Source organism: Anthonomus grandis, chromosome 9 (genome assembly GCF_022605725.1).
Source record: "Anthonomus grandis grandis chromosome 9, icAntGran1.3, whole genome shotgun sequence".
Taxonomy (NCBI): domain Eukaryota; kingdom Metazoa; phylum Arthropoda; class Insecta; order Coleoptera; family Curculionidae; genus Anthonomus; species Anthonomus grandis.
In genome coordinates this window covers 12,688,434-12,715,763 of record NC_065554.1, presented here as the reverse complement: position 1 = coordinate 12,715,763, position 27,330 = coordinate 12,688,434, and the positions used below count along the sequence as shown (strand labels likewise).

The window sequence follows — 27,330 nt, the reverse complement described above, 5'->3', positions numbered from 1 at the left end:
ACCTCGTTTTGAATAATTTCAAATGCTGCTGTTATTCGTCCAATTAAGTCTATAATAGCTTATAGCTCTGATTCTACTGGAGTTTCGTAGACTAAAGACTTTATATGTCCCCACAAGAAAAAATCGAGCGACATTAAATCGGGTGACCTAGGAGGCCAAGAAACTCTGGCAATCCAACGGTGCCCAAACCGCTGAGCGAAATACTCGCGTACTTGTACAACAAGTGAGCCGGCGCTCCATCATGCTGAAACCACATTTGCTGTCTAACGTTTAGTGGAACATTTTCAAGGAGTTCTGGGAGAACTTCCTCCAAGAAACGCAGATAAATAGGTCCTGTTAACCGTTCCGGTAGAAGTTATGGCCCAATTAAATAATCATCAACAATGCCTGCCCATACGTTGACAGACCAACTATTCTGATGTTTTCTTGAAAAAAATTGCATAAGGATTTTCTTCGTCCCAGACATGGCTATTCCTACTATTAAAAATACCGTCTCTTGTAAAAGAGGCTTCATCGGTCCACAAAACATATCGTAAAAAATTTGGTTGTGCAATGATGTGATCCAGAAGCCATCGACAAAATTGAACTCTAGGATGATAATCGGCTGCAGTCATATCTTGAACTTTCTGGAACTGGTAAGGATGAAGTTGTTGCTCGTGTAGTACCCGCCAGACAGAAGCGTTACTCGTATTCACATTCTTAGCGACGTCACGTGTGCTATTTGATGGTTCATCGGCAACTCGCTGAAGCACCTCTTTTTCAAATTCGACCGTTCTTACGGTTCGAGAAACACCAGTATCATGCATCTTGGTCTTAAACATGCCTGTCTCAGCGAGCCGCCGATGAACCGCAATAAATTTTTTGTATCCAGGATGCTGTCGTTCGGGATAACGTTCGCGATACAACCGCGATGCTGCTCGTGCATTGCAGTTTGTTGCTCCGTATGCCAAATGCATATACGCCAATTCTTCATTGGTAAAGTTTTCCATTAGCAATAAATGTTTAAAAATTGTAAGCTATAAAATTTTTAAACATGACATTAAGAATTGACATTGATAAGCGTTGATTTTAAACAATTGTTGTTATGGTATCATGTACAAAAGGTAAAAATAAATGCAGCAGATCCTATTTAGGTAATTAATGTTTTTTATAAATTTTAACGCGTCTTAGGGCCGTAGTGGCGTAGTGACGCATTTCCGGACATGGGTTCCTATACTCAAATGGATTTTTCTGTTGCAATGAACAACCCCCAGAAGTTTGATCCCATAGTTCTGAAACACCCTGTATTATCAAGAACTATCTAATACAATATTAAACCAGAACAATAATAGAAAATAGCAATACTAAAATTTTAAATATAGGCGCAAGCTACAACAAGTGTTCAAAATGACCTCTCTCAGACGTTACACAAGATTCAACTCTTCGCCTCATTGATTCTCGTATTCGCGCAAATATTCTTAATGTATTTCTTATTATCTCACACCCGGCTATAATTCGATTCTTCAGGTCACCAACATTTTCGACGGGAGTAGAATAAACTAATGACTTAAGAAAACCCGAAATGCAAAAATCTAGAGGATTTAAATCTAGCGATCGAGAAGGCCAATGTTCTGTACCTCCCCTATCCAACGATTTGGAAATACCCACTCTCCTGTTAATCCATATGCCTGGAAAAATAGTATCCAGATAGTTTCGAACAGGTCTTGCAAAATGAGGAGGCACACCATCTTGCTGAAACCAGATGTTTCTATTCGGCATATCACCTTCTATTGGATCAGGGAATAGAACAGCTAGATTTGGAATTAGTTCTTCTTGTAAAAACTGTAGTAAAAAAAAAAGTACCCTGCGCCATTAAAATTTTCTTCGAAGAAAATTGGGCCTATAACTTGCTGACCTACAATTCCTGCCTAAACATTTATTTTTTCTGGGTGTTGAATGTGCCTTGCCTCATACAACACGGATTTTCTTGTGTCCAATAACGGCAATTTTGACGATTTACTTCTCCGTTCAGCATAAATGTCGATTCATCGGAAAAGAGAATGTGTTCTGTAATAAGATTATTATTCTGCATTAATTTCATAAATTGTTCACAAAATACAATTTTTCTATCTGCATCCTCTTCCTGGAGAATTGTTAGTTTATAGGGATGCAATTTTTCTGCTTCAAGAACCTTTACTACTGAAGACTGGCTCACTTCTAATTCGCGCGGTACCTACCTAGTGGGAATATTAGAATTTTCTTCAATGGCTAATAACACATTAATTTTGGTGTCTTCATTAAGCGCAGATCGACGAGAACTAGTTATTGTTCTTACGTGACCATTTTCCCGAAACTGTTTTTCAATCTTGCGCTTATAGTACTTTGAGTTATGGGTGGTAAATCAGGATACTTCTGTCTGAATAATTGCAAAACTTCATTTTGGATTCTTGTTCTATCTCCGTACCCAATCGTCAATAAGATTTCAATCTTGTGCTTTTCACTTAAATAGCCCATTTCGAAAAATTAAAAGAAATTTGAATCTGATTATCCGACAGTAAATGCACGTCTTGTAGTAATGTAAAAATTTATAAAATGTCAAAATAATAAAAATGCTACATTTTTATAGGACATTCATAAAATACATTACGAAGAAAAACTGTTTACTAAAACTCATATTTTTTTAATTTAAAACACTTTTAAAATAAAAATCAAAACTTAAAAACAGGTGATTAAAGGTATGGCATGTGATGCATCAAAATGTTTGGAAGTTTGTGCAAAATCCAAAAATATAATAATATATAGGGTCTCCCATTTAAAATAAGAAAGTTGGTATTAGCCCCGCCTACATGGCACACCCTGTATAAAAAAATTTATTGTAGAAAATGCGCTACTTACAATCTCCATTGACGTGTCCGAGCGTTTTTCCGAACATACGCTTCCATTTATTTATTATCGAATTTATTCCAAGTTACAGACTCGCACTGTATGGTACAACGTAAATTTGTAAATATATTAAATTTTAGATTCAATTAACCTAGGCATTTTCTCAGTTATAAACTTACAATTTTACGATATAGAGTCTCTGGAAAAAGGAACATTTTTTTTTATTTAATTTTTGTACATATGATTATTAATATTCAAATTCTCCCCTTTCTGTTTAGAAAACTTATTTATTAGTAATAGCCCTTACATTCTGCGTAACAGGTAAACTTTTAATATTTCCAGGTACTCTTCCAACTATTTATCAAACTTTCCATTATTTAGTGCTAGAAATTTTAATGCATTTGAATTTTCAAATTCCAACGCAAACTTATTCTTTGACAGTATTAATGTATTTAGGCGATCATTAAGGCTTTAACTGGCTGCTTAGTTTTGGTTAATTTTATTTCTTTCGTTTTTAGGTAACCATAGCATTGTCATAGGTTCTTACTACTTTGTACTTCGATATCGTTAAATTTTGTACCCACTTCCATATTTTTAAATTATATATAATATTGTTACTTGAGTATTTTAAATTAAGTCAAATACTAATAATGTCTGTTTATTTATTAATTGGTTTGTGTTAATCTGTGCTTTTCGTTTTTTGGATAGTTAGTTAAATGTATCTGTTGTAAACTCTTTTTAATAAATATATAAATATTTTAACCTATGATACCTATAACGATAATAAAAATTGTTACATTTAATAGTGAAATTTTTAAAATTATTCAAAACAAATTACAGGCGCCACACAATTAACCTTGTTTCGTTTTTTAAATCACCCTGTGTTATGCTAAAAAAAACTATTTTTTGAGCTTATCTAAACCTTTATACTCTACGTATCTTTGCGATATAAAAAAGTTTATCATAAATGTTTGGTACTTAACATAATAATAAACCATTGTTTAAAACATTAATCTTAATTTGTTTAAGAGCTAAGGTCAAGTAGTTAAAAGTTAAGTAAATGATTTTTTTTGTGCGAAATTCAAGCTGATTGATTAAACTGGCCGATTATAAAAAGATCCAGTTCTGTTTAAATAATATATCAAGAAATCATAATTAAGAGAACAAGATTCTCACAACATTATATGAATATTGCGTCAAAGATTATGCTCCAGGGTAAAACCTATTAATTTCCCTATAAAAACAAGTCATACTAAAAGATTTACATAAGTACGAATTTATTAAAAAAATTCCGTCCTTATTGAATAAATTATATTTAAATATATAATAAATGAAATACCGTTTGTCCTTGTAGATGAATAGTGAATATAGCCAAATACGTCAATTTTTAACACAAACTTTTGCACATTGTCATTCAACATAAAAAAAAATCATACACAAGTTTGGCAACTTAATCAAAATTCAAATTTTAAATGAGATTAAAGGAATGCGGAAACAAAGACTGACTGATTAGCAATTTACGTTTATTAGTCACGAAGTTAATACCTCGAATTTAGTTCTCGAAAAAAAATCGCGAAATTTATTATCTAAATGAAAATTATCTTATCTGGGTAGATCACGTATATAGGGTGTGCAGCAAATATATTATAGAATAAACAAATCTCTTAAAAAAATATTTTCATTTAAATGCACAACAAATTGTGTAATTGTTTTTACGTAAGGCAATATAATTAATCATCAAACACGCTTGACTTCCCTTATCATACATAAATTATTGAATATAAAAAAGTTTGAAATTTGAACTCGTCCTTGTTTTAAGAGTATATTTATATGACGTGACATTTATTAACTAAATATAAGTACATACTAGGCAATATAAAGATGTTATTTGTTAATTTATTAAAGCTTAAATTATAGGAAGTGAGGTAGGGCCACCAACAACATAAGTTTTTAGGAAATTATTATGGTTATTTCTAATAAGCTTAATAAAAGAATTATAACAATGAATATCAGTAGTACAATCTTAAGAGAAAATTAGAATAAATAAAGTGGAGAATTATATTTAAATAATTTACGAACAGGGATTTTTTAGCAGTTAATTTTTGGCTTGCGTTGTCTTTAAGTTTTGAAAAAGGCCTAACACGACGTTCCGTGTATTAAGTATATTTTCCTTTACCCACTATGATCCAATATCCTTTAGAAATATTTAAATCAGTGATAGCACAACCAAATTCCAAAGTCTCAAACTTAATAAGAATATTATACGTGATTAATTTAAAACATCTAAATACTACATACAACCGAAATACTGATATAATAACGATATTACACTAATCGAAAATATTACTGAATACAGGATGTGCTTTAAATATAAATAAATCAGTCACACATACGATAACCAGGCTCTTTTTGGCTTTTGTTCTTTATTCATGTTCAGATTTTCCTTAACATTATAAATTAACAATAAAAAAGTGCTCAATAAATAAAATATCTTATAGGAAAAGCAAGGACGGTATTTCCCAAAATAATTGCCATCTTCAAAAGTCACAACATATCTGCTAAAACGAAAGTCAGGCACTTAAGATGTTATGACTTTTCTGTTTTATTGTATCGCGCAGAATCCTGGATACTCACAGAAGCTAGCACTAAAAATCTGGAAGCATTTGAGATGTGTCGTATAGAAGAATGCTCAGAATACTATGAATAGCTCACCTTACAAACATAGTGGGGCGAAAAAAATTTGGAAAAGAATCTGAAGAACCTGAAAAAGAATCAACTAGCAAGAAGCTTGGTGATGGTGTGTTTAATATTCGTTATGAGTACTACAGTTTGTTAACGGTTTCATATATCAGAAACTCGCATAAAACAACTTTTGGTTCATTGTCAAATGAACAATACTAAGCTTATTATTGAAGGTATATATTTTCCACCACGGCCACCCAGGGAAGTCATACACTTCCCATGGCCAATGCCATCCCAATGGCATTGCAAATTTGTTGAGCAGATCTATCAGCAGTATTCCACATCAAATTTTGACTTTTTTGGCGACTATAATTAATAGACTCAATGTTCTCTGGTCGAATGATGAATTTGGTCCAAAATAGTTTGATGTCCTATGGGAAATCTGACTCTTTTAGTGGCTCAGTCGAAACTTTATCAACTTAATAAAATCTCCTACAGTAGAAATGTTTTCTTATATTTAGAATTCTCTATTATCTGTGATTTCTATAGCCCCCGATCCACTATTTCAGGGTAGTGTTCATCATTTTGATACAGTGTACTGTGTCTTATTTTAAGGGAATAAGGGTCAACAACTTGACATACTATGATTTTAGAAATGCCAACTATAGGAAAATTAACAAGTTTCTGGCTTCTATTGACTTGTATGAGTCTTTAAATGTGAAGGATTTGAATCTAATTTTAAAATTCTTAGATCTGCAAGCAGAATGTAAAATGCGTATGTAAAATTCGGATGCCTTTTTTTCCAAGTTTATCAGGGGTTTTGGCACAATGTTGCAGGAGGATCCGAAATCCTTTTGGAAATTTACCAATGATAGGAGATTAAGCCAGACTCTGTCAAATACACTCTATTATAATTATCAATTTGTTTCCACAGGTCAGCAATGTGTTTGCATAATGACCTTGTCATTGTATGTTCTCTTTAATAAATCGTTGGAAATTTCAGTATTTCCTGATGCCGGGAAAGTTAGTTATGTGGTTCTAATTTTCAAGAGTGGAGCTAAAGATAATATTGAAAAATTTAATAAATCTCTCCTATTAGATAGCAGGTTAACCTTTGCTCACCATGTCAATTCCATATCTGTAAGAAGCTCAAGAATACTTGGGTTTGTTCTAAGAAATTTCCAGTATTTTTCTGTAAGGGCTACCAGATTGGTCTACTGTGCGTTAATAAAGCCTGTCTTGAAATGCTGCTCAGTTGTGTGGTCACCATATTTTCAAAATCACACAGTTTCCTTAGAGCGTGTTTAACATAAATTTCTCAGAGTATGTGATTTTAAGGTGAATATTAGTGAATAGAGAACCATGATTAAAGTGCGATAGAACAACAAATAAACTTAACTTGTGAATGGCATATTGGATTGTCCTATTCTTTTAAATTCAATTGTTTTTAATGTACCGTACTAATGGCCAAGATACCAACGATAGGAATCGATAGAAATTTGACCCTAATAAATAATCATATGGTCGGAACCTTTGGTATGACACTCAAATTACGAGACAGCTTTACCAATAACTAAAACTCTTTACCTTTACTCTCGACACGTGTTTCGCTAACGATGTTAGCATCTTCAGGAGAAGATTAAAACTGGTTTCAGTCAGTATAGAAGAGACTAATTAATTATGAATTAAAGGAATATATTTTCACATTTAAACCATACCGGTTGAGAAGGATTTCTAGAAGCTTATTTATAGCCACTTTGTACTAAATGAAAATTGATTTTTTACTTAATTTTAGAAAAAAAAAAATAATAATTCATTAGATGCCTAATACAAAGGTGTTTTTTTTAATGTAAAAAAATATATTTTCAAAGCATGGTTTCACGTAAAATTAAAAAAAATTGAAACAACAATCAGAACGATAACCAAAAGGAGGAATAAACTAGCAAAATAAAGAAATTGGCGAGTTTTAAATAATGGAAAGGTTGTTTCTTTTGTAAAAAATTCTACAGTTTCTCAACGCATTCATATATCTCGCATAGAACAACTTTCTGTTCTTTGTCAAATAAACAATACTAAGCTCATTATTGGAGGTGTATATTTAATACCACAGTCATCCAGGGACGCATATGAATGGCACTACGAATCTGTTGAGCATATCTCTATGGTCGAATGATGAATTTGGTCTAACAGTTCAATGTCCTATTCGGGGGAGAACTGCTGCCTGGCTTCTTCCCCAAATAGAGGGGTCACAATTGTTTAATTGTGCCACTGGAGAGTACTAGTGGACTGTACTTGTTTATTTTGTTTGTTCATCGAAGGACTACAGCTTATATGACGCTGAACCAATTATCTTAATAAATGAAACAAACTTTTACAATACAAAATATGCTCATTTATTAGATCCGAAGATGGGAAAATGGAACAGTTATTCATTAAAGCAGTTGTGAACTATGGATTGTCTTTGGTGACTTTTTACATACTTAATTTTACCTTATTTACACTCACTTTGCTTGTTAGCAGGTAACTTCACTTATTTCTTTCTAACTACTAACAATGGTTCTTATACTCTAATTACAATGGGTTAATTACTTTAACCTATTGTATCAACACACGACGACCGAACTCATAACTAGCGACAATAATACAGGTAGTTTTAACTGGGTTTAGAGTATAAGAGTACTTACGCACCTTTCTAGTTCACCAAAGGTGTAAAGAGAGAGAGAAAGAGAAAAACCCGTTTTGGGTATTAGGGGTAATGGGGATAATAGGGAAAACTTCCGTGAGCAACTTCTCACTCCGATCGCGACTACGACTCGCGACTCTACTCACACACTTCTCGACGACAGTGCCTCAACTTGACTGTATACTGCAACTCTTGGACTAGTATTTAGCCACCAAGAGTCTGGAGATAGAGAAACCCATATTAGGATTCAACAAGTAAAGGGTATACGGGTAACTCGTGACTCAACCTGACTTCTACAACAACTGAGATCGACCGTGTTTCTAAATTTTGACCGTGCGACCCTTTTACCAGCTTGTTTTACTTAGTGGGTGTAAAGATGTTCAATAAGTGCCTCTTTCATCAATAAGGGATGTGAAAACGGGCTTAAGACCTAAAAGCCTGAAAGTTTTATGGCAATTTATGGGTTATATTTGTTTTCCTTAAAAGTTTGAAACGTCTGAAAGTCACCACTTCAAATTGATTATTTTCTAACCTGTGGAAACCTTCTAGGTATCGACGATGTTCTTAAAATTATGAACATAGAGCAATTAAAAAATAAATACATCTCGATGACAGAAAAGGGTGTTGTTGGGTTATTTCCCAATAGGGGGATCCAAAAGGCTCCGCTCTTCAAAAGGCTCAATCGCTTAGTTATCTTAAGCTTTTTCAATTTAATAAAATCCCAAATAGTAGAAATATCTTCATTTCTTAAGTGGTTCTCTTCAAAATTAACTCTGCAGAAAAAGGAGCTTATTTCGTGTATACACAAGATCTGACACATGTAAATTACAACAAATTTTAGATCTGCGAACAGAATGTAAAATGCTTTCGGATGCCTGTTTTTCAAACTAGATTTTGTCACAATGTTGCAAGAGCAACCCAAATCTTTTTGGAAATTTATCAATGACAGGAGATCAAGCTATGATCTGTCAAATACAATCTATTTTAATAATCAGTCTGCTTCCACTCGTCAAGATATTGCTGATCTTTTTAGGGATTTTTTTCAGACAGTTTATAATGATAAGCAAGATTTACCATTTTCAGGTGAAACAGTCACCGACAATAACGTTGGTATAAAATGGTAATAAATGGTTCGAGGGTTCTCCTTTTTTGGGATATATTCAAGCAGATAAATTTCTCTCAAAGCTTTCTTTGGGACCCGATGTACCTTACTACTTTTTAAAATAATGTGTTTGCACAATTACCTTGCCATTAAATTTCAGTGTTTCCTGATGTCTAGAAGGTTAGTTTTATAGTTTCAAATTTGTAGAGCTATAGATAATATTGAAAATTATCGCAGTGTCTGTATCCATCATTCCTAAGCTGTTTGACTCTCTAGTTGCCCAACAGCTTTGCTGGTTATGCAAAATTTCAATGAGAATCAACTTTTGCGAATTTGATTACCTACTAATCAGACATTCTGAAGCGCATAGAAGGGCATGAACAGGTAGACTCTATGTATACTGTATACTTTTCCAAGGCATTCCATCAAGTTAACCTTCATTTTGACTTGGCGAAGTTGGCGGAACTGGGTTTTCCACTTTGTTTGGTCTGGTATAGTTGATATTGGTGGTTTCTTGTCTAATATCACAGACGTCAATTAAGGTGTTCCTCCAGAACGGACACTGTCTCTACTCTTTACTTCAGCTGAATCTTAATATGAAGGAATGCGTTTTTATTAGCTTTACGCGCAAAGTGAATAATTTCCCAGCGTCATATTCTATCAATGGTCGAGACCTTTATTGTGTCACTAATATTAAGGATCTGGGTGTCCTATTAGATAGTAGGTTAACCTTTGTTGACCAGGTCAAGTCCATATCTGTAAGAAGCTCAAAGAAACTTGGGTTTGTTCTAAGAAATTGTCATATTAGAAGAAAGAGTTCTAAGTAGTAAAGTAGTTCTAAGAAATTGTCACATAGAAGTTTATAGCCAGATTGTCCTAAATGAAAATTGATTTTTACCTACTTTTAGGAAATAAAAGAAATTATTAATTGGATGCCTTATACAAGGAAGATTCATTTTTTTCAACTATAAGGTAAATAGTAAAATTAAAAAATTAAAACAACAATCAGGACGTTAACCATAAGGAGGTAAATAAAGTAGCAAAATAGAATAAATTTATTTTGGTACATTATTCCTCCCTTTTCCTTCCTTTTAAAATTTATATAGTAATAATGACACATTTACCTTAACTATAAGATTTTTGCCAGTTATGACACTCCCTTAACTTTGACATTTAACCTTGATATAATAAAAATCCTGATTTTAAAACAAACAATTGAATAGTTAAAAAAACGTTGACGTTACTGACTGTTTAGATACTAGTTTTTCGTTGTAAGCTACCAAACAGACATGGTGAAAGTGTCATTAATATAAATAATAGTGTTAATATTAAGATAAGCAATAATATAAATAGGCTAAATTTGATAGATATATTAGAATGGAGTGCTATTAAAATTAAATATTGAAAAGTTATTGTAAGGGTGCTAATAAGCAAATATTTTATGATAAGCTAGAAGATATTATATTAACGTATAGAAACATTTTAGTTAATTGTGAATAATCTTCAAGTAATGCTTTAACATAAGAAAAGGAATTAAGCACTTTTGAAACATGCGAGAAAAAAAAAGGAATAACTTGAAGTTGACTGTTTCTCGCAATAAGCTTTTTAAATTCAAAGAAGAAAAGTTTAGTCATCATATTAATTTATTGTAAAAAATAAAAGAACAAAACACTTCGCCTGATACAAAATACAAAAAAAAAAAAACATAAAATTAATGCATTTTTACAAAATATGTCTTCTGTTTCAATTTCCTATGGATCAGAAACTTATAGTACCACATATATTATATTGGTGTCAAACATAAATTTATTGTAAAGGTTCGTATTTGGCAGTGATAAAACAGTGTTTGCTTTTTAATACTAAGGGCCGGTATTATAAATATTTTTCAAAAGTTAACTTTAACTTTAACCATCAACTTACCCTTAGCAACATAATGTCAGTTTTATAAACGTCCCATTTCTTCTTCTTCATCTTTGAGGCGTTCTTAGGGTCATTAACTGTCAAAAGATGGATTTTTCGTGTTTTTATTTTGGCTTGGATTAAAGAAAGCCTCTATAAGCTAAAAAACTACTAAAAATGGCGGCATTTTATATAAAATATCAGATGCTCAGATCAGACAGTCCGGTAGTCTCGAGGAGGTAATTTCGTTTTTTTACCGCCATCTATATATCGAGAAAATAGAAGCTTTTTCAGTGTTAGATTATATTCAAAATTATTCACAGAATATATGACAAAAACCAGGATTTTTTTATGAAGTTAATTATAACTGATACCCCATCCACCCGACAAAGTTAACTTCAAGTTATCTGTCAAAATAGTTTTATAATACCGGCCCTAAGACCGCAAGACCTGCAGTTTCGCTGCATTTAATGATATGGCTTTTTTTTCATATTTAAATATACGATATTTAGATACAGCAAAGCTTTGCTTCTGTGTATTAGTGATACCTTTTTTAAAAATAGGGTGAAAAGTACCAGAAATATCAAAGAATTAATTCTGAGTAATCTCTACCATACGAAATTTTTTGGAGCTTTGTCTAACTAAATTTATACAATCCGAAGGTAAATAAACTATCTCTTTTTTTTCTAAGATATGTATAAAGGTGGTTCTGAACTAGTGTTTTATTATTTTTCTGAGTAAAAGATTTATCGGAAAATAAATAAACGCTTGTAACAGTCTTGGAAATATTGTTTTCTAAATAATGGTGCAAGAGACTTACAACTTAATTTCAAACTTTTTTTGCTATTAACTCGTCGTACATGTAAAATGCTGCCTGGTTTGTCTAAGCTTAATAAACACAAAAGTTGTACATCCATAACTGACGCTTACAGAAAACATCTCCAGATAAAATGTGTGGTAGTGGTAAGTTCTGATTGTAATCAAAGCACAAAACATTTACTGTTTTATCATGCTTAGCAAGATTTGAAAATTCTCTTAATGTCGCATAGAAAAAGTTAGCCTTTTGCAGATGTACTTTCCTCTTAGTAACCAGAAGTTCTTTTTTGGGATTTCCTCAGCAGCTATAGATTGTTGAGGCAATCACACTTTCGGCAACTATCGGTTCGTGGATTTCCAACACTGAGGTTATGGTTCAAATTAAATCGTCGGCAGTAAAAGTCATACTTTACTTTTAATTTAACCTCTTGGCAATCTTCTAACAGAGGGTAATGTTTGGCTCATATTTTTCTAAGTCTATACTTCTTGGCTATATTTAACTCATTTGACAAAAAAATACTTTTTTCGAATATCGTCCTTGCCACAATGGAACTTTCTTTTAGGAAAGCTCCGAATAGGCTCATCAATTTCAGCCACTATGCCCTCGTTAATCTTGTTTGCTCTATTAAATGTTAATAACGGTTATCACCTGGTAACATAATATGACCTTTGCTATATTTTTGGCAATGCAAGAAGCTCGATGTTTGATAATCCCATACAAAGAATAAAATGCCTTCTTCCATACTACTCTTTCCTGAGCTGCTATACGTATCTGAAAAAGTATAAAATGTAGCACGCCTACATAAATACGAAAAATATAAATATTTAATACCTTACCAAGATAGGTATATGTGAGTTTTCTATTTTCCTTCTTCAGTAGTTGGCCTCTTACATTTTACATTAGAAACACTTATTAAACCACCCAAATAGATATCTTGGTTATTCCCACGTCATAAAATTGCCGAAGTAATTTGGCTTTTGTTCGTCATTTATTTTATTAAAGCACGCTTTTTTGCAGTTGCAATTTGGCGCTAGTTTTTGGAATTTTTGTTTTATTCATGTTTATCTATTCTTCGCCTTTTTGATTTTCATTACGTTTCGTTTCCAGTTCTTTTTATTTCGAATCCGTTTTTTGCCCTTTTTCTTCTCAGTTACATTTAGTTGTGTCTCCAAATTACCACAACCAGATCTATTTTACTGCCCTATATTAAAAAACGGCTTGTTGCTACGTTTGAATGTATGTACTTTTGGCTAATAATTTCATTTGCTTCCGACTAGGACCCAGAACATCAAATTCAGATGGACAATATTCACTGCCAGAATCGGTAAAAGGGTCTTCCTTACTTGAAGTACTATCCATAATTTAACGATTTGTTTATGAACGACGCCCGATTTGACTGATTTTTGCACCTAATAGCTTATTCAGTCAGCTTCATTAGCTATTTATTTGCTTTATCTATATATGACGGATTTGGCTGATTCTTACACCAAAAGATGCAGAATGATTGATTTGATATAATCCATAAAAGGATTTTGGGAGAAAAGTGGTGTTGACCAATTATTGCACCAGACCCTTCAATCATTCATATCATTCTTTCAATTTTTAAATTAGTGAGTATTTTGGTACTTGGTAAAGTATCTTGGACTGTTGTCTCTCAGGATACAGTTCCAAATATCTGGCGATTGCAAGATTTGCATTCCTACTACATCTAATATAACATTTCAATATGTCAAATTTTTCTTCACTTCGTGGCCATTTTTGGAAATTAAAAATTTAAACAAACTCACTAAATACAAACGAAAACAACTAGATACGAAAAAACTATTTAACACTAACAAGAACATGAACAAAAAATTAACAAGATAAGAACTACTAAACAAGATAAAAAGTGAAATCAAATAAATAATATTTTGCAGAATTGTCAGTAAATGACGCTAAATCATTAAACAATAATAATTGTTTATACGACAAATGGCCTCCGTAGTCATGGCCAACTCCCCGAAAAATGACCGCCATAAGAAACAAAGAAGTTGAGGATGGATTCTCAGAACCAAAACGTCGAAAACAAAAACTAAATTCAGGAATGCGTTGTCCCTTAAAAAGTTGTCCTAATAATGTTTTTACAGATTTTAGAAATACGCTGAAAATAAAAAAATACAGCCCTTTTTCAAAAATTCAACTTTTTGATTTTTTCCAAATATTTCAAAATCGGAAAAAAGATGAAATCGTTCTAAAAACGGCACTAAATTAGTAACTCAGTGCCCTAGAACTTACCCCATCTAACCAATTTTCTGTCTCTTATAGTTTCCAAGATACCCATACATGTACACCCAATTTGAGCCACACTGTATTATTTTTGTAAAATAATGGTAGGAGAAAATATTTGCTCAGATTTTGTTCTTGATAAACATCTTTATCAAGAACAAAATCTCCGTTCGTATTTTAAACTCTATCGTTTGAACCTCACAAAGAGGTAAACCGAAACGCTTGTAGTAATTAAAAGGGATACTGTCCTGGACATTACTAACCATTTCTGGTGTAATTGACGTGATATTTATCAATGATCCGCTAACGTAATTAGCGGATCAGCTATGGAGCAAATGTGGCTGAGTTCATAAATCTAACATTTATAATTAATAACAAAAAATCTAAGGGGCGAAGTAAGGTGTAATGAAGTTCTTCTTGAATTATTATCACTTTGACATAATTGTTAGGGTTGTAAAAATTGAACAATTACCATAAATTCCAACTCCGACGTTTAATTTCTCGAGTGTGAACCTCACAGAATAGATAAATGTCGAGGATTGTGATGATTAACAGTTCCATGCAGAAAAAAAAACCGAAAAAACAAATTTTGAACACGAAATTCGCATTATTTAGTATTCGTTCAGTTATAATCTTACAAAATTTGTTTAGTTGTTGTACAAGAAGATTTTTGTAAGGGTAAAATATGTCACACATTAAAAATAGTGCCTGGTCCATATTGAGGTAGCCCAAAACATCAATTTCCACTACTTTGTTTCCCTTTAATCCTTCTATTTGTACTATTTGAATTGTAACTGATCATGCCTCCATAAAGTACCAGCTCAATTATATATTTTTCTCTAACTATTTATCTACCATACCTGGACTGCAATATTAGCACAACTACATTCACAATACACTTAATCAACGATACTCATTGAAATGAGATGCAACTGCAAGACCATTGCAACATTAGTACATATATATTTAATGATTGCATAAATATCATGTTTTTTATGGCCTTGGGCTAAAATTATTCCTTAAAAATGAAGCAATCATTAAAACGCAATCTCTTTATTGAAGCGATCTGTGATCATGCAAAAAACTCGATTCAAGAACATGTGATGAAAGCCATTTATTACTACATCATTGGGAGTGTATGAATATAAAAAAACGTATTAAATAAGATTTTTTCTTTTGAACCTTACTTTTTGAATCTATAAGAGGCAAAACTCAATATAAATGATTGCAAATTAGGAACCGGTCAAAGGCTGCTTTAGAATATGATGATTATAATTTTAAAATGATATATGATTTTTAAATGATATATTAAAGGCGCTGTCTCGAACAAAACAGCTGATATATAAAGCTAGTGTTGTGTTAGTTTTGTTTGTTATAACCTGCAATTCAGTAAGTTTCTGCAGTGGAACAGGTGTATATTGTCCAGTTACATTCTTTAAATAAAATATTTAGGAACTAGAAAGTGTAGGTGCTAAAGTGCGTTATAATGGAAAACCTCGATAACAGTGTTATTGTGGGCAGGTATAATGAAGGGTCAAGGAAACGGCAACGACAAAAGACAAAAAAGGAAATGGATTATGAGAAGAGGTAAGTATTGCTCGTTTGTTACAATAAAAAATATTCACACCTATACTTATTTTGTACAGATATCAAGACCCCGACCCTTTGTTGCTTAATTGTCAACCACCCTGCCTCCACAGAGAAGGAAAATTTAACTGTCTCAGTATTTCAAGAAGCATCCTAGCAAAAGCAAATAGAAAAGTTTTTTATAAGCCAGACAGAAAGGAGCAAGATAAAAGACTGTCCTTTTTATTGGATGTTGCTGAACCAAAACGCAGCCGAATTCGTGGTGAGGTGAGAAAAAACAAGCCACATCGCGTTGCAGTTAAATATTTCTTGATATCTACAGAAAAATAAAGACTACCTGTATGCTCCAAGTTTTTTGCTAAGTTGTTTGGGGTCGGTCAGCGAAGACTAAACACAATTGCTGACGGAATTTTATCTGGAATCGGGATCGTAGAGAAACGAGGAGGGGATCATAAACTTCGGAAATTTTCTGCAAAAAGAAAGCAAGTGTACGAATTTATTTCAAATTTGCGAGGTTGCGAAAGTCATTATGCACGAATAAAAGACGTCGACTTTACTTGCATTCATCTTTGAACATAAATCGACTTTTTCACCTTTATAATACTACCGTTGAAGACGAGTTGAAAGTAAAAAAAACGTTTTTCGTAAAAAATTTTGAGACAAAGTTTAATCTAGGGTTTGGCTCTCCCGCTTCCGATACCTGTAGCTATTGCGCTAGACTTAAAAGTGAAATTCAGTCTTGTGAAAATGGTGTTATCAAAGAAGGTTTAATTTGAAACATCGTAATTCACAAAAAGAGAGCTAAAGCTTTCTATACTTTGATGAAGCAAATCCCAGAAGCGAGCATAACGTACGTGTTTGACTTGCAACAAGTGCAGGCAATTCCCAAAGTCAGTATTGGTGAGGCTTTTTATTCCAGACAAATTTCATTTTACTCTTTTTGTGTGACTGATGTTACCACTAAAAACCCACATTTTTATGTCTGAAACCAGACACAAGCTGCAAGAGGTGCTCAAGAAATTTCTTCAGCTTTGATAGACTTTTTAGAAAAAGTACATATTTGCTGCTGCGCAGGCCAAAACAAAAACCAACACGTCATTCATGCCTTAACATACTGGCTACATAAAAAGTCCCCAAGAAACATAAAACAGATAGTCATATATTTCCCAGTTCGCGGCCACTATATTTACCTGCTGACAGGGTATTCGGTCGAGTTGAGAAACATCTACGAAAAACTGAAGAGGTGTTGAGCCCCATAGCTTATATCAAAATTTACTTACAATACGGAATTGTCAGGGTTTTAGGCGAAGACTGGTTCCTTAAAAACCACAAAGATCTCAGAGAAATACTGAAAAAAACTGATGCAATTAGTGACATGAAAAGAATATTTTTACAAAAAAAAACGTTGATATTAAGATAAAACTTGAGCCCACCTATATGTTTGACGACGCTTCGAAGCACCCAATGGCAATAACAAAACGAGGCCAAACTTTGATAAGGGATATGCAGATCGCTGTAACATACCACAGGTAAATAACATCAAAGAAGAAAAGAAAACTGATGTGCGAAAGCTGCTTTGTGCAAGATTTAGACAATTTAAAGTCCCGCTTTCTTCGCTCTTGTTTTTTGATCATGCCTTAAACACTACGACGGAACCAGAAGCTGAAATTCCAGATCCTGCAGATGATGTAGGTGAAGAAAATTCCATGTGCGACTGCCTCGAAGAAGACCCTAACCAGGAACAAATTTGATTTTTTTTTCAAGTGGAATTTGTATGTTATTAACATTAGTATTATTTTGTAAGTTTGCATTCATTGCAAAGTCGAATAATTTCACTACCAATACGAGTTTTTTGTAAAACGAATAAATTGGAACAAACAGCATTATGTCCAATTTTGAACGAATCAAAACGAATTTTATATATTGTTACGAATCAACACGCATTAAGTCCAAACATTTTTTCGATTTTTCCATGAACAACTCCAAAACAACTCCATGTTGTAAAAATATATAGCAGGGTTTAAAAGAAAATCGTTTTCCGTCAATACCCGAAAAAGTATTTTTTTGACAAAATGCGATTTGAAAAGTTGCTCCGCACATGTTCAATCGGTAACTAATTTTTCGAATAATATTTGACTAAATTTATTTTTTACTGTATTTCCCGTTCCTGTTTCCTAAAATATCTTGCACATATCGCAACTCTATAAGATATTACTTCTATTATTATTACTTTTTTAACATTTTCGGAAGGTTTTCACTTCTCAATTAGAACTATCCCCGTTTTCTGTTTTATTCATTATTTTTTAAAAAAGGTAAAACTAAAAAAGTTTTTTTTTGCACAAAAGTACAAAGTTTAAATAAAAATTGCATTAAGAAGTATGACATATATTTTTATGTTCAAATTATGCATAACAGGTATAAATCGTGTTGGCTAATGAACTGGTAATTGAGAAACATGACTGGAAAAAATTACAAAATTGGCAATTTAAATCTATAGTTATATTACAGGTATTACAACTTTATGGACATTTAATTTATTTTGAATTACGGATGGTATAGCGTCAAGGCAATTTCATGAGAATTGTTAGTTTAAATTTGACTTAGTTGTATGGTAAAGAAAATGTTTTAGCACTAAAAATATTTACACTTTAATAAAAAAATATTTAAAAGTTGACGGTAATAAAAATGAGTTTATTAAATTATTTCGACGCTCTCGATGGTTAGTGTTAATTATCCGGCATTTATAAAATTTACTTTGCCATTTAAATTAATATTCAACGAAGAATTTAGACACCTTTTCTTCTTCTTATTAGCGATTCCAGTCGCCTATGTAGCGATAAACTTGAGGTCAATAACAACATATTTGTTGTCTGTACCTTAAATGCATCGATTTAACAGAGAACAAATCCTAATAAAAAAAACAATCATTGAAATATAAACAACTACATTAACATAGCAACTAAGATAGTAAGTTATACTGCTTATACAACTAAAATATATTATGCCTTCTTGAATTAAAGTAGGTCACGACGTTGATAATTATTAATTAACACATTCTTGTAAGCAATCACTGCTCACTGAATCCCCCTTCAGGATTTATACCATCTTAGTATTTGCAAAATTCTTAATTGTTTCAAGTCTGGTAATTTAAGCATCATATTTAGGAAGTGAAAAAGCATTTAATAGTCGTGATTTTACAATAAGAGAACTAAGCAAAATATTTAAAATTGATGAGTGGCTTAATAAAAGTATCACTTTTTCCATGAGTGATCTCTCAAATCATGAACAGAGTCGTAATTAGAAATTTGGTACTATCTATCATAAGTTAAAGTTAATTAATCTCTGAGTAAATAGATAACTTATTACCCCAACATGGTAAGTATGTTAAGTATGGTAAGTATGTATACAGTCCCTATATGTTGAGTGGAAGTTTGTTCGATTCACACTATTCATAAACTATATGAAAAATCATTTTGTAAAAATGTGCAGTGCAAAAATTCTTGCTATTGCTACTTATATAGAAATATAAGGCACATAAGGCAAAATGAATATTTTTTTAAATTTCTTTATTCAGAAATCAAAATACAGTTAAAATATGGTATAAAATCTGAAATAAGGAAAAACTTAGTCTTTTTACTACAAACAGGTCTACTGATAACATGTTATAAATTTGTGTTGCTGCAGCAAGAAGTGCTTCTCATTCTAACATTGTCTAAACGTATATTTGGACAGTTTTTTAAATTATAGTCAAGGTTTTCATTAACATATATTTATTTTTGTGTTAAATGTATATTTAGGACTTATAATTTCCTAGATCAATTAACATTAGTCCAATTTAAATAAATTCACTATTGCTTGAATAAATAAGGACTTTATGGGTTTCAAATAATTAATAGTTCTCCTTTGCAAAATTTCTATTTTATTGAAGGTGGTCTAGTAATATATTCGCCAGACTGGAATTTCATATCTTACTGCAGAAGGGAAAACTTATAATTAATTTTACATTAAGCATTCTTAGTTAGAAAATATTTGTAACTGTAATGAAATTAATTTACTTTTAATATGTTTAATATGATCATTTCAGCTTAGTTGGTCATCCAAAAATGGTCCTAATTATATTAGATCTTCTTCTGATTTATAAGCTCACATTAATTTTTATATTTATATCTCTTATAAATATAAAAATTATTAATGTAATTTTATATTCATACTTTATTTTTTATGTATATTCATTCTTAGATTATGGTAATATTTTAATCATTATTTGTAAAATGTCTACTTCATTAAATGTTTCTTTCAGTTTGAAAAGTTGTCCAGAATTGAGCTCTGGGGTACTCCACAATTGTTTAATGCTTTGTCATTATTGCAAGTATCTACATTTATACTGTTTGAACTAATTAAATTAAGTATAATATCACTAAATCCTATTTATTCAAGTTTATTAATTAATATATTATGATTGAAACTTCAAATGCCTTTTAAAGTACAACAAAGAAAGAAGAAAGTCATTTTTAAATGAATCATAGTCGATAAATATTTCAACAACAAAAAAGCGTTTTTGTTTTTATTAGTTTTTCTATTATTTTTGAGGATCTGTTCATGATATAGGTCTATAGTTATTTTTTTATGTTTTCTGTCTTGACTTACATATTTGGTAAATTTTAAGTGTTGATTTATGAGTTTAGCTAATAAGTAATTTATGTGTTCATTAACAGTAATTAGATCATACCCAGAAACATTGTTATGTGCAGGAAGGATTGATCTTAGGGTGCAATAAAGTATCATTAATTTCAGTTTCTTTTATTGGATTCAAAAGTAGGTCTTAGTCTCTGTCCTAATATGTTTAAGCTATTTGTGAAAAATAGGGTTATAAATATCTGAACGATTTATTAGATTTCTGATTTAATAATAAATCTCAAAATTTTAATTCTGATTCTTCGAATTTTCACTGGTTTTTTTAAGCTATCATCTAATTCCAGCCATTTATTTTTAAAATGCAGTTTTTTATGTTTTTAATTTTATATTTTACTAAATTTTTAAGGTTTTCAAAGGTTTGTTTCAGATTTATATTATAACGATAATTTTTATAAGCTATATAAGCTTTATATCTCATTTTAATTAATTGTGAAAATTAAAGATTGACCCCTATTATTATTTTGATGGTATTTTATTGCTTTAGTGTACTGTATTAATCGTTTTATTTCATTTTAAGTTTTATATCAATTAATAATTTTCTATTATTTAAAAGAAAATTATCTTGTACGCAATCAATACCTTCTTCACTTGTTTCATAATCTGTACGCTTTCTGTACACTTTTTTCAGGAACCCTTTAGTACATAGCAATTTTTTTACAATCTCGGAAAAATTCTCAGTATTTTTAAACTCCATGTATAATAACATTATTTTTTAATTCTTGTTGCTCCTTTTTATTCAATTGTCGTTTTATAACAGTGATTTCTTTTTTGGCTATATAATATAATAAAAAGTAATAACACAAAAAACAAATACCAGTTAGTTCTGTATTATCGCTACAGAAATCGCCGAATTATTAGTTACTTTTTACAAAAAGCTTGTTAAATCTACTCTCGATTTAATCGCTCATGACATCTCTACACCTTAAAACTTTAAACATGTATTATATTTCCAGGAAAATGTTTTATTATTATAATTGTGTATACCGTAATACTATATGAATCTTACTTACGTATACTACTTTATTTATGTCCTAAATACTCATAAATTAGAAGTTGCACTAAAATTTCAAGTTAACCATTTACTTATTACCATTACATACTCTACAAATGATATATGCCAAAAGTTACTTTAGACTGTTAGGATTGTCTATGATCTAAACCAATTGAGCCCTTCAAAATGGAGCCTATGTATCATCTTGTTAAGAAATGAAGAATTCTACTAGATTTTTAAGACCAGCTTAAATTAATTTCTATTGTTTAAAAAAAAAGTATATATTAGATGCTAGCAAAGGACCCTATAAATCTCTAGTTGATATTTGCAACATATAACCTCTTATGCACTATAAAAAAAAATTTTGTGAGGTTGATAACTGTAGATGAGGACTGGAAAACCCCATGATAATTTGGCAAAAGAGATGGTAAAAGCTTTCGACAATTTGGAGATTGGAAGATTTTCTTACCATATTATCTTTTAAGAAAGTGCTTCTACAAAAAAATAAGTTGCAATTTATACGGGGACGTTCAGTGAATGCAGAAACAGAATGATCATATTGGCGTAACTAATGCACTCAAAACTAGAAGGTCTAACTAAATAGATGGTTTTGATGTTTCAAAAAGTTATTTGGTAGTAGCAACAGAAAAGGCGAAAATTGTAATATCCAGAGATCTTTTTTTTTTAAGTTGATGTTAGGAATAACTAAAGAAGTATTTGAGTCTCTAATATACAGGTTGGGGAATTAAAAATTACGCATTGTCCAAAATAACGGCAACACCGTTTACTCTCGTCGATGAGAGGCAATTCGGCAGTACAATAAAGATTTGTTTTAAACTACATTTCAAAATAGATCGATTCCCTGCGAAAAAAACAATTTTAAATGTGGTTTCGAATTTTAAGACATCTTTTTGTCTTCAAGATATTTGTAGTGCCCTAGAGGTGAATTTAACACGATCAAATAGAATCTTTGGAGAGGAACTGGGTATGAACCATAAAATTGATACCATTATTTGGAAAAATATGGGTACCGATGTTTCAAACATTCCAAACTTTCCGAAATTTCCCGAAAGCCAGTGGCGGAAAATGGAATTTTGTGAAACTATGATGGAAAGCAAATGAAAATTAAAATTTTTTAGGAAATATTCTATTTTCAGATTAATCTTCTTTTCCAATACGTGGAAATTTGAGATTAAGATTCTACATGGGTTTTACACTAATATACCTCAAACCTTCATCAGAAAATTATGTTAGAAATGCCTGCACTTTCGCATAATATTTTCCATCAATCGATTCCCCAACCTGTATGTATTACAGGTGTAACGAGACGCACAATACAGAACAAAAATGAGAATGATCCATCCGACCATAATTGAATACAATTAAATCTCGTAATAAATGCCTATAATTTTTAACTAAAATCTTATCAATATTTTTGTTTTCTTCAAATCGCCGTAGAATTAAAATCTGCGTATAAACGTCTCTGACTAATTAATATTAATAATAATTTATACTGTTTTGTTGACTCTAATTAATACCTATACTGTTGATGTGAGATAGATTTTCGTGGAATCTCGAGTCATTAAAAATTCACAAAGAATACGTGGAAATTTGAGATTAAGATTCTGCATGGATTTTACACTAATATACCTCAAGCCTTCATCAGAAAATTATATTAGAAATGCCTGCACTTTCGCATAATATTTTGGAAAATTTTATTGCAAATAATACAGTAACTTTTATCAAAGTCAAACGCTTACTAATGTCTAAAAAACAACGACGTAACAGGCAAGTAGCAGAAAATACATTTGTGCACGTTGCCACATTTCGCCTTTAAGAACCTCTATATGCGTAATAATCGATTTCCCAACCTGTATGTATTACAGGTGTAACGAGACGCACAATACAGAACAAAAATGAGAATGATCCATCCGACCATAATTGAATACAATTAAATCTCGTAATAAATGCGTATAATTTTTAACTAAAATCTTATCAATATTTTTGTTTTCTTCAAATCGCCGTAGAATTAAAATCTGCGTATAAACGTCTCTGACTAATTAATATTAATAATAATTTATACTGTTTTGTTGACTCTAATTAATACCTATACTGTTGATGTGAGATAGATTTTCGTGGAATCTCGAGTCATTAAAAATTCACAAAGAATACGTGGAAATTTGAGATTAAGATTCTACATGGGTTTTGCACTAATATACCTCAAGCCTTCATCAGAAAATGATATTAGAAATGCCAGCACTTTCGCATAATATTTTGGAAAATTTTATTGCAAATAATACAGTAACTTCTATCAAAGTCAAACGCTTACTAATGTCTAAAAAACAACGACGTAACAGGCGAGTAGCAGAAAATACATTTGTGCACGTTGCCACATTTCGCCTTTCAGAACCTTTATATGCGTAATAATCGATTTCCCAACCTGTATGTATTACAGGTGTAACGAGACGCACAATACAGAATAAAAATGAGAATGATCCATCCGACCATAATTGAATACAATTAAATCTCGTAATAAATGCGTATAATTTTTAACTAAAATCTTATCAATATTTTTGTTTTCTTCAAATCGCCGTAGAATTAAAATCTGCGTATAAACGTTTCTGAATACTTAATATAAATAATAATTTATGGTGTTTTGTTGACTCTAATTAATAGCTATACTGTTGATGTGAGACAGATTTCCGTGGAATCTTGAGTCATTTAAAATTCACAAAGAATGTAGGTATATTTATAAATACCTTGTCTACTGCCATAAACTTTTTCAGAGTATAAAAATCAAATCAAATTATCATCCTTATCCAACTTCTCAGGATAGTCAAATTAGTCTGGAAAGACGTAAAAAGTCAAATTATTATTTTGGTCCAATTTTTTTTTACCAGAAAGCATACGTTTGCTTTAAGTTAAAAGGATCCTAATTCATCAGGCGTACTATAATGCTCAGGTGTTCACGGACTCATGGTATAAACAAGTCTTTACTGTTCTTTCTCTTATGCTTGGCAGTGTATTAACAAATCTGACAATCTAGCTGACCTTTACGATATGATATGTCGAATTTTTAAATGTATGTGATATTTAAGGCTCTTGTTTGTTTTGTTGCTGACAAAAAATAAATGAGTAATAAAAAATTTTGCTATGCAGTATATATATTTTTTGATCAACTCTAACGATTACACTATGAACAAGTCCACGGCCTAATGGTGAGCAATTAAAGAAAGAGATCCATGACTAACTAAATTAATTTGAAGAAAATGAGTCATAGGCTTCAGTGCCAATATGCAAAATAAAAGAGTGAATCAAACTTATTTTAGCACATGGAACTATTAAGGGCTTAATTTCATACATACAAATGCTTCCGGAGAAGATGGAATTTCGATAAAGGACCTTAAGTTTTGTTTGGCATTTTGTATAAAGCCTTTTATAAATACAATAAATTCATATATTATAGAAAATGTATATTCCTTTATTTGGAAACAATCTATAATTAAGCCTTTTGCAAAAATGTCTAACCCCGCAAGTTTAATTGATTTAAGATTAATTAGCATATTATCAACATTATTATATAGTTTTTTTTTTTAGTAATAGTTTGATACCATTAGTCATTATGACATTTTAGCAAAATTAAAATATTTTAGCCTGTCAAGAAATTCCATACATTTTTTTTATCACTTCTTAAAAATCGCCCTCATTGTGTTGCCGTTTATAAAAATAATAATAATGAAAATAAAAATAATTTTTACGTATTGAAATCAAGTTATTTACCTATATCTCAGGGCGTACCACAGGGTTCTATTTTGAGTTCACTATTGTTTTCGATATATGTCGCAGATATGCAAGCTTATATACAGGGTGTTTCAGAACTATGGGATCAAACTTCTAGGGGTTGTTCAGTGCAACAGTAGAATCCATTTGAGTATAGGAACCCATATCCGGTAATGTGTCACTACGCCACTACGGCCCTAAGACGCGTTTAAATTTAGAAAAAAATATTAATTACCTAAATAGGATCTGATGCATTTATTTTTACCTTTTGTATATGATACTATCACAACAATTGTTCAAAATGTCTTCCTCCAACCTCAATACACCGATTTAAACGCCGCACATGATTTCGGCGGACTACACTAAAAATTTGATCCTCGTTTTGAATGATTTCAAATGCTGCTGTTATTCGTCCAATTAAGTCTAGCTCTGATTCTACTGGAGTTTCGTAGACTAAAGACTTTACATGTCCCCACAAGAAAAAATCGAGCGACGTTAAATCGGGTGATCTAGGAGGCCAAGAAACTGCTCCACCTCTGGCAATCCAACGATGCCCAAACCGCTGTACCAAATACTCGCGTACTTGTACAGCAAAGTGAGCCGGCGCTCCATCGTGCTGAAACCACATTTGCTGTCTAACGTTTAGTGGAACATTTTCAAGGAGTTCTGGGAGAACTTCCTCCAAGAAACGCAGATAAATAGGTCTTGTTAACCGTTCCGGTAGAAGGTATGGCCCCATTAAATAATCATCAACAATGCTGGGCAGGCATTGATACGTTGACAGACCAACGATTCTGATGTTTTCTTGGAAAAATTCCATAAGGATTTTCTTCGTCCCAAACATAGCTATTCCTACTATTAAAAATACCGTCTCTTGTGAAAGAGGCTTCATCGGTCCACAAAACATATCGTAAAAAATTTTGTTGTGCAATGATGTGATCCAGAAGCCATCGACAAAATTGAACTCTATGATGATAATAGGCTGCAGTTTTACCTTGAACTTACTGGAAGTGGTAAGGATGGAGTTGTTGCTCGTGTAGTACCCGCCAGACAGAAGCGTTACTCGTATTCATATTCTTAGCGACGTCGCGTGTGCTATTTGATGGTTCATCGGCAACTCGCTGAAGCACCTCTTCTTCAAATTCGATCGTTCTTATGGTTCGAGCAACACCAGTATCATGCATCTTGGTCTTAAACATGCCTGTCTCAGCGAGCCGCCGATGAACCGCAATAAAGTTTTTGTATCCAGGATGCTGTCGTTCGGGATAACATTCGACGTTGATCAACGATAATGATACAACCGCGATGCTACTCGTGCATTTGTTTGTTACTCCGTATGCTAAATGCATATCCGCCAATTCTTGATTGGTAAAGTTTTCCATTAGCAATAAATGTTTAAAAATTGTAAGCTATAAAATTTTTAAACATGACATTGATAAGCGTTGATTTTAACCAATTGTTGTTATGGTATCATGTACAAAAGGTGCAGCAGATCCTATTTAGGTAATTAATGTTTTTTATAAATTTTAACGCGTCTTAGGGCCGTAGTGGCGTAGTGACGCATTTCCGGACATGGGTTCCTATACTCAAATGGATTCTTCTGTTGCACTGAACAACCCCCAGAAGTTTGATCCCATAGTTCTGAAACACCCTGTACAATATTAAAAGCTGTAACAGTATGCAGACGATTCACAGATTTATTTATGTTTTCCCGAATATGACCTACACGCTGCAGAAACAAAGTTTCATAAAGATCTAGAGGGTATCAATCAATACATTTGCAAAAAGTCACAACTTAAAATTAAACCCTTCAAAGTCGTTAACTATATTTTTTTGGTGGAATTAAATAGATATCCGAAAACTTTGTCGCCAAAATAAATGACATACCTCTACCAACTGTTACTGAAGTTAAGAATCTGGATGTGACCTTGGACAGCGAACTATCTTTTCAAGCTCACATGAAACAA

The 27,330-nt window shown here is 31.8% G+C and overlaps 1 protein-coding gene across 3 annotated transcripts in view; it reads right to left on the bottom strand.

Moving 5' to 3' along the window:
* LOC126740403 (ATP-binding cassette sub-family D member) overlaps positions 1–27,330 on the bottom strand; it is a 131,943-nt gene that overhangs the window by 46,537 nt on the left and 58,076 nt on the right. Inside the window, exon 1 of one of the 3 annotated variants that reach the window (XM_050446417.1) lies at positions 4,202–4,364. The exons of the other annotated variants lie outside the window; for them this stretch is intronic. The gene's annotated coding sequence lies outside the window, so the exon portion shown is untranslated. Of the gene's footprint in view, positions 1–4,201; positions 4,365–27,330 lie in introns of those variants that run through there. 3 annotated transcript variants of the gene reach the window in all.